At 38.3% G+C, this 12,242-nt stretch overlaps 1 non-coding gene across 1 annotated transcript; it reads right to left on the bottom strand.

The window, feature by feature from the left end:
- Window positions 1-740: 740 nt before the first annotated feature.
- On the bottom strand, window positions 741-11,874 carry LOC114266559 (uncharacterized). The gene is made up of 4 exons (XR_014336647.1): window positions 11,646-11,874; window positions 8,237-8,389; window positions 1,689-1,725; window positions 741-976 (listed from the first exon to the last, which is right to left on the bottom strand). It is a non-coding gene; the product is annotated as an uncharacterized LOC114266559 (transcript).
- Between the last annotated feature and the right edge of the window lie 368 nt (window positions 11,875-12,242).

The following is a 12,242-nucleotide window of genomic DNA, read 5'->3' as shown; positions in this document are numbered from 1 at the left end:
GAAAATAAAAATAGAAACAAAAAAACACAAATATTTTTTTATCGATACCTATTTATTATAGAAAAATAAAAAAAAAAACACAAACACTACTAACATTTCAGCTTTTTGCGACGGTAAAATGTCGTCGCTAATACTCCTAATGCCGTCGCAAAAAACTTTTTGCGACGACAAATGACTTTTTGTGACGGCAAGAGGGAGGTCGCAACTGGGAGCGTTGCAAAAGAGTTTTTGCGACGGCACTCATGTTTTGCGACGACATTGTTGCCTTTTGCGACGGCACTTTGCAGTTGCTAATAATGTTTGAAATTTCTTGATTTTTTGCAACGGCACTATTTTACCGTCGCTAAAAATATTATTTGAGACGTCCAAAAATGCCGCCGCTAATAGTCTTTTTTTTGCAACGACAAGAACACTATTTTTGTAACAGTGTGATGCCGTCGCAAAAAGTATTAAAAATATGAAAATTTCTATTTTTGTGACAGTGTACTGCCGTCGTAAAAAATATTAAAAAAATAAGAAAATTTCTATTTTTTGTGACAGTTTAGTACCGTTGCAAAAAGTAAAACCTATAACAAAATCAATAAAAATATTAAAATTTTCTGTTTTTTGCGACGGTGTAGTGCCGTCACAAAAAAGAAAAAAAACATCCTGCAATAAAATTATTAAAAATATTAAAATTTCTACATAATAATTGCATAATAATATAAAAATTCCTGTATAAAAATAACAATTTCTCCATAATAAAATATTCTTCCATTAATAATTACACATCAACAAAATTATCCCACTACGTAATGTTCCATAATACATATATAATGTTTACATACATGATTTTGTTCATAATTCAAAATAACATAAACCAAAATTAAATGTTTTTCTCATCATTCTTCGTAGATAACAATAGCAAAAACAAAAATTAACCACATTCTCCACAGGCATACATTCCACAAGAAGCACACTCCTATATGGGAAATATCTGAAAAATAAAAATAAAAATAATTAATGACAATATAATTATGTGTTAATGTTAATTACAAAAAAACATAAAAATTTAACTACTATAACATCAAATACAACATTTTTTTTGTTAGTCATCAAATCCCACATGGATAATTAAACATCTCAATCAAATACAAAAATAAAAATTTAACTACTATAGCATCAAATCCCACATGAATTAATGCATAACCATTAAGTGCTTATTATAAAGTGTAAGTGTAACTTAATTAAGATTGAGAATCTAAATCCCGTTAAATTGGAAGGGAATTATAAAGTGTGAGTGTAACTTAATTGGGTTCACAGTTCATTTCAATACATCAATAAAATTCTCAAGTTAAATTCCAATTTTCTCCTGTCATGTTATTCCACATCAACATGCTACACCACTATTTTTGTCAAACCATATATAGTATCTCACCTGAGCTGATAGCCAATGAAATATAGAAAACAAATTTTCAAGCATTAATTCACTGTACCAATTTGTCTAACCTAACATAGACTGCAAGACACCTGTCAGAATACAACTATACTGGATGATATTCCAAGGAAGAAAAAGATACCGTCCCAATCCATCTGAGTAACAAATAGAATTCTAACCTTTTCACTACATGCCAGCATATTCAACTGATTTTTGCACAACAAGATCAGACAAGTTCCCTCACGAATTTTTTTAAAAAAATGTTTCTTACCAGACTCCATCCATGTCTGATTCAATTCGATGCAAGCCTGTAAAATAGCAACTAAATTAGCTAAATATTTTATTCTTAAATTTCAAACAACATAGCAAGATTACTCCCTCATTAATATAATAAACTATTAACCAAATGGCTAAATCACAACTATCAAAAGATTAAATACTGCCTGTTATAGCATTACCTGATTTACAGGAAGGCTTGATGATGCAAGACAGAGGGTGGAAGCCGGTTCTGCGCAAGTATGGTGGTAAGGGTGGTAGGAATTCAGATCTCGGTAATGAGATTCACACGATCTTTGTGGATAATCTCCCAGAATCTATGGACCCAAAAGGGTTGTATAACATATTCACCAATTTTGGGGTAGTGAAGGATGTGTTCATCCCTAACAAAAGGAGAAAGGTGACTAGATCAAGATTTGGGTTTGTCCGTTACGCATGTCCAGTGGCAACGAACATGGCGGTCCAAAAAGCTCATGGTACCTGGTGCGATAACAGAGCTTTGAAAGTGAAGATAGCAGATTTTGTTCAAGGAAAGGAGGACAACCAGAAACCAGTAATTACATCAGTTGGTAGAAGGGATTTTGCCACAACCAGCAAAGGTACGGACACGCTACAAAGACGGGATTTTGCCACAACCAGCAGAGTTACAAATACAATACAAAAGGGAAAGTCTTATGCACAAATATTGACTGGTTCAGGGCTGGCTTCAAATTCAAACATTAGTATCCAAACTTACGAGGAGGGTAATGGTTGGTTGTATGAAAGTGCGATTGTTCGATTGAAACCTCACATACTTGCGGGGGAGTTCAAAGAGGAATTGAAGAACAGAGGAATGGGAAATGTTTACGTTAGAGATGGAGGGGGAAGAGATATTGTGCTAACGTTTGAATCAGCGGGCTCCTTGAAAGAGAAGCTCAAATCGATGGAGGAGTGGAGTCAGTCATGGTGCGAATCCGTCAAGGTATGGCAGCAGGGGATGATCCTTGATCAAGAAAGATCTGTATGGCTCACTTGTTATGGTGTTCCTCTGAATCTCTGGAGTAGCAAAACGTTCAGTAGCATTGGAAGGGCATGGGGAGAAGTCATAGGCATTGATGAGGATACATCCAGAATGATGTCTTTTCACAGTGGTAAGGTGAGGATTGCTACTAAGTGTATGGAGTCCATAAACACAACCATTACTCTGCGATGCAAGGGAATCGATTTTCCAGTCAAGGTGTGTGAAGAACAGGTGGTAATCTCAGAGGTGATATACAAGCAATGTAAATGTTGTAGTGAACAGCCCCAAATGGCAAATTCAAATTCAAATGGTGAGGAGTAGGATCAAGAGCAGAGATCCGTTGTAGGGAGCAAGGAGGGTGAAGATGTAGCTGATGTGGAGGGCCACGGTGGTGGTGAGCTGGATAACACAGATGTTGGGGGGGCAAAGGGGCTAAGGGTAGGAAATGATGATCATACGGCTACTGATGGACAACAGAGGAAGCTAAGTATATCTAGGGTTGAGGAGTCCATCATGTCGATAGGGTAGCTGGACTGTTTGCCGAAGCAACCTGGAGGTGGAGGTGAAGCATGCGGATGTCTGTCAGTCAAATCAGGGCCAACTCCCATTCAGATTCAAATTGAAGGTAACCAGATTGTAGCAGATGATGTTGTTACTCCAGGTTTTATGAAGAGTCTTAGTGGGCCAGAAAAAAAATGCACCTGGGCTTAACTTAGAGGTGTTATTACATAAGGCCCATGTCCTACAGTGTGGTAACACCCTAGGCCATAGATATTCAGAGTTAAGTGATCCAAACGATCAGCTAATAGAGGAGGATGAAATCCAAAATAGCAAAGGTAAAGAAGCTCTTGACAGTGTGGTAAAGGAGACCTACGGTGTAGCAACATGTTCTCTGGCAGTGGCAGATCAAACAAGGAAGACTACCATAAAAGAGAAAGGTAAAGGGATGGTGAAATACCAGAGGAAGAAAAAAGGAAACATACAAATAGGGGTTGGATCAGTGTTGAATTTCAGGAAGGGAGCTATTTTTCGTTCGGCAGCTGCAACTATTTCATTGTCCATGGCAAGCAAATCAGTCTCTAGCCAGTTGCTTCTTAATGAGGCAGAAGCATCTCTGAAGATAGGGAAGTTGCTTGGGCTGAAATGTAAAGGTAAGGATGAGGAAGTAATTAGCAAATTGATGGAACTGGAAGTTAAGGATAAGGAGGTGCTGGGTAAAAGGGGCAGTAAGGCAGAATAATATGTATCTGCCGTGGAGCTTTTGGTGTGCAAATTTGTGTTAATGAAGGTCTTATCTTGGAATGTTAGAGGGCTAGGCAAGTCCATGAAAAGGAGAAAAATCAAAAAACTTCTCTTCGAAAAAAAGGTGGATGTGGCACTGTTTCAGGAAACTAAGAGACCTGCTTTAACTGAGGAATTTGTCAGATCTTGTTGGCCTGGGGATCAGATGGAGTATATGGTGGTGGACTCAGAGGGTGCAGCTGGTGGACTATTGTGTGTCTGGAATCCACAAGTTTTTCAAATGCTGGACTGTTGTTGTAACAGGTATTTTATCATTTTGTCTGGCACTCTATTTTCTAGTCTAGCTTGTGTTATTGTTAATGTTTATGGCCCGACCGATGGTGCTAAGAGGAAGGGATTTTGGGAAACTTTGAAGAATTTAAAGAGAAACTTTATTAACCCTTGGTGCTTGGGGGGTGATTTTAATGAGATTCGGTTTTATTCTGAGAGGGTCGGTTGTTCCCAAAGATATGGTGGTATGAAGGATTTTAACGAGCTAATCGAAAACCTGGAAGTGTGTGACTTACCAATGTTGGGGAGAAAGTTTACTTGGTGTAATTCTCAGAATGGTGTCAAATGGAGCAGGCTGGACAGATTCTTACTCAGTCCAGATTGGTTGCAAAAATTTAATTTTAAACTGTGGGGTTTACCAAGAAGGCTCTCAGATCATTGTCCTATTTTAATGATGGAAGATGAAAGAGATTGGGGTCCAAAGCCTTTTAGGTCTCTAAATGCCTGGTGTCTTCATCCGAAGTTTAAGAACTTTGTGCAGAAAGTTTGGGCTGAATCTCATGTCAGGGGTTGGGCTGGATTCAAATGCCTACAGAAATTAAGATTACTTAAAGCAGCATTGAAAAGATGGAACCTGGAGGTGTTTGGTAAGGTGGATTCAAAACCAAAGCAACTGGAGGAGGAGATACATGCCTTGGATTTGGTAGCTGAGCAAAGAGTACTCACTGAGGCAGAGAGATCTAAACTTAGGGAGTTAAAAGGCGAAGCATGGAGTTTGAGTAAAATGGTTGAATGGGTATGGTTGCAAAAGTCTAGAGCTAACTGGTCACTAAAAGGCGACAGAAATACCAAATTTTTCCATATCATGGCCTCCACGAGAAGGAATCGGAATGCACTTTGCTCAATTGAGGTTAACGGGGTCTTCACTGAAGATCCTAAGGAAATTAGAACAGAAGTGTTCAATCACTTTCAGAGGCAGTTTTCAGAATCATGGTTTGATAGGCCAAGTTTAAATGGTCCTTTTAAGTCTATTGGGGACGAAGAGGAGCGTGTTGCTTTGGAAGCTGAGTTCACAGAATCTGAAGTTATGGCAGCCATTAAGAGTTGTGATGGGAATAAGGCCCCTGGCCCGGATGGATTTAACCTTTTGATGTTTCAGAAATGTTGGCATATAATTAAAGGGGATGTGATGAAGTTCATGAGTGAGTTTCATACCAATTCTAAGCTGGTCTTTGGTATTAATAGCTCCTTTGTTGCCTTGATTCCTAAGAATGAAAATCCTTATTCTCTCAGTGATTTTAGGCCGATCAGTCTTATTGGATCATTGTACAAAGTGCTCTCCAAAGTGTTATCTAGTAGACTCAAAGCTGTTTTACCAAGGATCATTAGTGAGTCTCAATCAGCTTTTATAGGGGGTAGAAGCATCCTTGATGGTATCCTGATTGCTATGAGATTGTTGATGATTGGAAGAAGAAGCAAAAGAAAGGTGTTGTATTAAAGCTTGACTTCGAGAAAGCATATGATTCAGTAAATTGGGGGTTTGTATTCTCCATGTTATCAAATTTTGGTTTTGGTGCAAAATGGATCAGATGGATGAAGGAATGTGTCTCAACTGCCAAAATCTCTATTCTGGTGAATGGATCACCTACAGCTGAGTTTAGTCCTCAAAGGGGTCTCAGACAAGGTGATCCTTTATCCCCCTTTCTATTTAACATTGTAGCTGAGGGTCTTAATATTCTGTTGCATAAAGCTGTCCAGGATGGATTGATCAAGGGTGCATCATTTGGTTCAAATGATCTTACTATTACTCACCTACAATTTGCTGATGACACAATCTTGTTTTGTGAGGCAAGGAGGGAGGAGGTGCTTAATATCAAAAGAATATTGAGATGTTTTGAAATCTTGTCTGGGTTGAAGATAAACTATCACAAAAGTATAGTGAGTGGTGTTGGTATTAATGAAGACCTGACCCAAGATTTTGCTGCCATACTGAATTGTCTGCATCACAAACTACCTTTGAAGTATTTAGGGATGCCATTGGGGGCTAATCCAAGGAGGAGAAGGTCATGGCAACCTGTCATCGATCAATTCAAATCAAAGCTTGCTTCATGGAAGTGTAGGCTTCTTTCCTTCGCTGGTCGGTTGACAATGATCAAGTCTGTGCTATCTTCACTACCAGTGTTTTACTTATCTTTGTTTAGAATACCTGAAGGGGTAGCCAAAGAGATTGATAAAATTCAGTCCAGATTTTTGTGGGGGGGTGATGAACTTAGAAGGAAAATTCATATGGTAAAATGGGAAGAAATTACTCAAAGCAAAAGTAACGGGGGTCTGGGTATTAGAAAGGTGAGAACCATGAATGAATGTCTTCTTCTCAAATGGTGGTGGAGGTTTGGGAGTGAATCTGACTCTATTTGGAAACAAGTGATTATCAGCAAGTACCCACATAATGGTGGGTCTAGGTGGCCAGCTCAAGATGTAAATTCCAGATATTCTATGGTATGGAGGGACATTTTGAAGGTGGCTTTTAAGTGTCCACAGCTGCTGGAGGTATTTAAGGCCAATTCAAAGACCACCATTGGGGATGGGAGGCTCATAAGTTTTTGGCTGGATCAATGGGTGGGTGGTGACTGTTTAAAGAACTTATTCCCTAGATTATACTCTGTGTCTATGCAGCAAGGTATATCAGTGGCAGTGATTAAGAGTAGGAGTACTGGTAGTGGGGAGTAGGACTTGTCTTTCAGAAGAGCATTGTTTCAATGGGAAGTTGAAGAATTGAGGAAAATGAAGGAGTTGTTACAAACTGCTCCAGAGCTCAGGTATGGGGTGGTAGATGGGTTATCTTGGGCTGCGGACAGATCTGGAATATTTACTGTTTCGTCTGCCTACAAGTGGAGCGAGTTAACATCTACCATGCCTGCAAAAGTGGTGGAGCTCATTTGGAAGAATGCAACACCTCCGAAAGTGCAATTTTTTGCTTGGCTAGCATGGAAAGGGAGGATCAAGACTTCTACATATTTGCAAAGAATTGGAATCCTAAGTGCCAATTCTGATGTTAATTGTGTATTCTGCAGAAAGGAAAGGGAAATTGTATCCCATATGCTGCTGTGTTGTTCATTTAGTTGGAGAGTTTGGTCTAATATTATTGGATGGTGGGGCGTATCTTGGGTACAGCCGGGGTCAGTGGTGGGTCTTATTCAATGGTGGGCTGGGTTTAGATGCAAAAACAGATTGAAGGTAATTTGGAAGATAATTCCACCGGCAGTGCTTTGGTCGTTATGGAAGCTACGGAATGAAATCATCTTTAACGAGTCACAGTTGGATTTTGGAAAGTTGTGTGATCTTATCAAAACACGGGTTGCAATGTGGTTCAGAGCCTTTAGTCCTTCCTTTTGCTATTCTGTTGATGATCTGGTGTATAATTTGCAAAATGTGAAATTCTGCTTAATGCACTGAGGATATAACCTGTGTACTGCTGTTTCTGGGTGATTCTGCTCTGGTGCAACTGATGCAAAGGATGATCTGTTTCTGTAGGGCTGTTGTAAGTGAACTGCAGATGTGTTGGGCTAACAATTTTGGTGGGTGGTTTGGCTGAAGGGCTATCTGATCTATCTACTGCTGCTGCTGTATTTAATCAGTTTGAAGGACTGCTGTTGTATCTGATCTAATCTGCTGCAGTGTTGGTTTAAAATTTTTGTGGGTAGTTTGGGCCGTTGTAATTCATGGCAATGTTGCCCAAGGCAAATCTGATCTATCTGTTCTGTCTTGGTGCCTAACTAACTGCAGGTCCTGATCTGATTGGTGCTTTAAATGATTGCTGTGTTGTCTGCTCTGGTTTTGGTGATATAGTGACTTTCCTATTTGGTTTTCCTTGTTTCTTTTTCCTCTGTTTTGTTGGCTCGTTGGTTTCTCACCAACTTGGAGGTTGAAGCTTGTTTTTAGCTCAAAGCTCCTCTCTATTGATGTAATTTTTCTTTTTCCATCAATAAAGAATTCTTTTTGCCGATCAAAAAAAAAAAAAATAGCATTACCTGATTTACAACCATCCTTGCTTCATAGTTATCCACACAGCTTAATACAAGATCCACTCCAATTCCTTGTTTGCTTGGGCAAAATGTTTTGTTTTTAAGACTTGACATAAAAGTTTCAAAACCTTGCAATGTTGTGATGTTCAGTGTATGACTCTAGGCAAAAAAACAAATTGATCAGTGTGGGACAATGACTAACAAAACATGACCAATAAAAATATCACTATATTTTGAATGTAGACAACACATTATACATCACATGATCTTTCCACACACACAAAACAAAGAAAAAGGAAAAAGGATCAAATGAGCAACCATAAACTACCAAAAACAAACTACACACACACACACACCAAAAAAAAAATTACCAAGACTGGAAGAGGTTGGTCTGAGCACTCAAAGATACAAAGCTAAATGAGAAGGAAATTTCTACATTTCCATTAACTATACTACATGTAGTTTTATTAGAGGTCATTATGTCAGATTCTACACATCCATGTTGACCACCAGCACATATGCCTGTGTCCCTTGTTACATCCATGTTGGCCACAAGCACCTATGATGACATGGGGATGTTTGTTTTTTCTTTCAAAACGACATCCAGAAAGCCACGTGGATCTATTGTTGTCGTTGTAATAATTATTAAATGAAGCTACATACCAGGTATACAATAACCCAAAATTAGGTAGTGTAGTGGTTAAGCTATAAAATGCCTATATAATATATATATACATGTATATATATATAAATAGAGAGAGAGAGAGAGAGAGAGAGAGAGAGAGTTGTAGGAACATTAGATTTTGAAATTAAGATAGGAGGGTTGTCTATTGGTGCTCTGGTGCTTGTTCATGGACCTATCTGAAGAGAAACATACACCTAATTTTCATTGAGCTTGGAACCCCATGGGGTCTATGTGGTTTTATAATTCTCTCTCTCTCACACACACATGTTTACGCATATAGGATGCATTAAGTGCAGTTACAGAAGGGGAGTGTTTGGTGCCACGTTCACATAAACACAGAGAAACTATAATAATATATATGATCAAAGAGAACAAGAACCATTTGAGCTATCAATGTGTCAAAGGCCATATACATAGCTAATATGGATCAGGATTAATCTCTGCAATGGTCTTGTTGTGTTATAGTTCAATAGCCTTTGTTCAAAATTATACCAAAATTATCGTTTGGGAACATGCTATTTTAGTAATTTTTTGACTTTTTACGAAAAGATGTGCAGAAAAGTAAAAAGGTGATGTGACAACTTTTAGTAACTTTTTGATTTTTTTACTAAAATAGCCACTCCCCAAACGAGGCCGTAATTTTAGTGTGTGAATTTTTTTTTTTTTTTTTTGATTAACCAAAAGAACTTTATTGATGAGGAGAACCTTACAACAAAGGTAAAAACACAACAATAAAGGAGAGAGGAGAAGGGGGGGAATGATGCAAAAAATGGCAGCACCAACCCAAGACTATGTTGATGAGGAACCAACAGAGACACCAAACAGAACAACAAGATCAAAAACAAAACAGCAGCTAAGGCACCAGATCAATAACCAAGGCACCAGATTAACAGACTGCACCAGTTTAGCAGATTCTACAGAGGCAGCAGATTTACAAAATGCACCAGATTAGCAGCTTCACAAAATGCACCAGATTAGCAAATTCTACAGAGGCACCAGATTAGCAGCTTCTCATACAGCTTCACAAAATGCACCAGATTAGCAGATTAACAGAGCAGACCCTCAGTGGAAAACACCAAATGAAACAAAAAACAAGATTTGCCCAACCATAAAGACCAGCTGACCCTCAACCCAGCATCACGTCCAGCAACCCAGCATCCAACAGACTCCAACACCAAAGTTGCAAAACTACAGAACTACAGAACTATAGAACTACAGAAGCTGGCCAAGCAGACTCCAACACCAAACAGACACAACACAACCAGCAGCACAGACACTTAGCAAGCAGCAGACCAAGCAAAATAGAACAAAAGCTGGCCAAGCAAAATAACAGAACTCCAGCACTACAAACCAGTAGACCCAACAGTCCAAACAAAACTACAGAACCAACAGACACGTAGCAACCAGACAGAATAAAAACAGAACAGAAACTGGCCAAGCAAAATAACAGTTAAATTATATTCAAGTTTTAAATGCCATTTTATTCAAGTTTTAACTCGAAGCGTTAAATTATATATTTTGTTTGATGTATCTTATTGCGATAAAAAATACAATAATGTTATTGCAGGAAAATGATGATAGAGAAACTGAACTTCTAATTATTGAAGAGTGTTTGAATATTGTAAACTTTAAAATGCTATATGCAAAACAAATTAAAATTCTATAGGGAAGACTTTGTTAAGTTGAGATAGAGAACAGATGGGCAAAATGGGTGGTTGAGAGATCTTCTCACTCTAAAATTTATGTCTCCCGGTTATCAATATATTTTCAATTGATTGATAAAGTAAAAATCTCAAGATACAATTGTGATTAAAAGTATATTGGAACAAATAAGCATATATTTGTTTGAGGATAGAATATAATGACTTGTTTGGATGAGTCATGGTTCGTGCAAGTATTGATTCACACTAAAATCAATGACAAAATGGTGTATTTCTCAAGACTAATGTGGATAATTTTTATATTTTGGAAGAAAGCTATGTTACACATGGTCAATTGTCCATTTTAAGAGAAGAGTAGCACCAGCACCAACACATGCATAGAGGTCAAAGCCAATTTGCTTGTGTACTACTTTGGATTTAAACTTTGGTCAAAAAAAACCTACCGATACACTTGTGAGTGTGAGGTCAACGTAGTCACAAGTCCAACTCCATAACTTTGACAATAATAACTTTCTTTGTTCACTACTTGGCATATGTGTTTTGTATATTAACTTCACAAGAAAGCAAAATAATAGAACTCCTCCCAAGGTTAGTTTGAAAAATCAGATTAGCTTCTATTTAGACTCATGTGATGTTTAGAAAGCAGATAAAAAAGTTATTTTTTAACTGAACAAGTCAAAATATTAGAAAGAGAAGTTGTCTAAAAGTCGCACACAAAAACAAAAAAAAACCTAAAATTTTCAATTCAAATTCTATAACAGAAGTTCTATAGCTGCTGTTGAACTTACAACTTCACTCACAAAATTGACTGAATTTTGAATCAAATTGGAGAGAAGCCATGTCTTTAAAAATAACATTTTTAAAAAATCAACCATCAACTCATTTTAACCTAATATTTTACCCCTAATGAGCCAAATCTATCATTTTACTCTTATCATCCCAAAAGTCATCAAATAATCCAATACGTTAACATAAGGTACAAAAATTGCTCGCGTGAATCAGATAAGCAACAGTCCAACACTAGAACACACTTGAATGCATAAATTGCTCAAAATTTCAATCAACTTACCGATTCCTCGTGCGAAGCTGCGAATGCGAAAACCGACCGGTTCCTGAAGCCATGACGACGGAGAGGAACTAGGCCGAGGCGGAGCTCCCTAGGACAAATGGTGCTAGCCGAGATTGAGATTTTGTGAGGTCGTCGGAGAGATTCAAAAAGGAGCTTCCTGGGACGCCGTCGTCTGCCATGCTCACAGTCGCGAGAGAGAGAGATGGGGACATTTGGTAGAAAAGATTAGTTTTTTTTTTTTTTTTTTTTTTTTTTTTTTTTTACAGGGAAATCCTCCCACCCTCCCACACGTCCAAGGCAACGCCCCATGAGGAGATCACCAGGTGTCCTGTTGTCCGTTCCGAGTAAGAGACTATAACCTGAAAACTTGTCCCGACCTCCCAAGGCAAGCTTCGATTAAGTCAGGACTCGCACAGCGAAGAGCATTAAACCCACACCAAGTAGCTGATTAGGCCTCCCAAGGCAAGCTTCGATTAAGTCAGGACTCGCACAGCGGAGAGCATTAAACCCACACCAAGTAGCTGATTAGGCATCCTTGAGGTCTAACCTCCTAACCGAGTAAGAGATTATAACCTGAAAACTTGTCCTGACCTCCCA

Source organism: Camellia sinensis, chromosome 7 (assembly GCF_055761805.1).
Source record: "Camellia sinensis isolate YWXY chromosome 7, ASM5576180v1, whole genome shotgun sequence".
NCBI lineage: Eukaryota > Viridiplantae > Streptophyta > Magnoliopsida > Ericales > Theaceae > Camellia > Camellia sinensis.
This window is presented reverse-complemented; position numbering and strand designations above follow the sequence as displayed.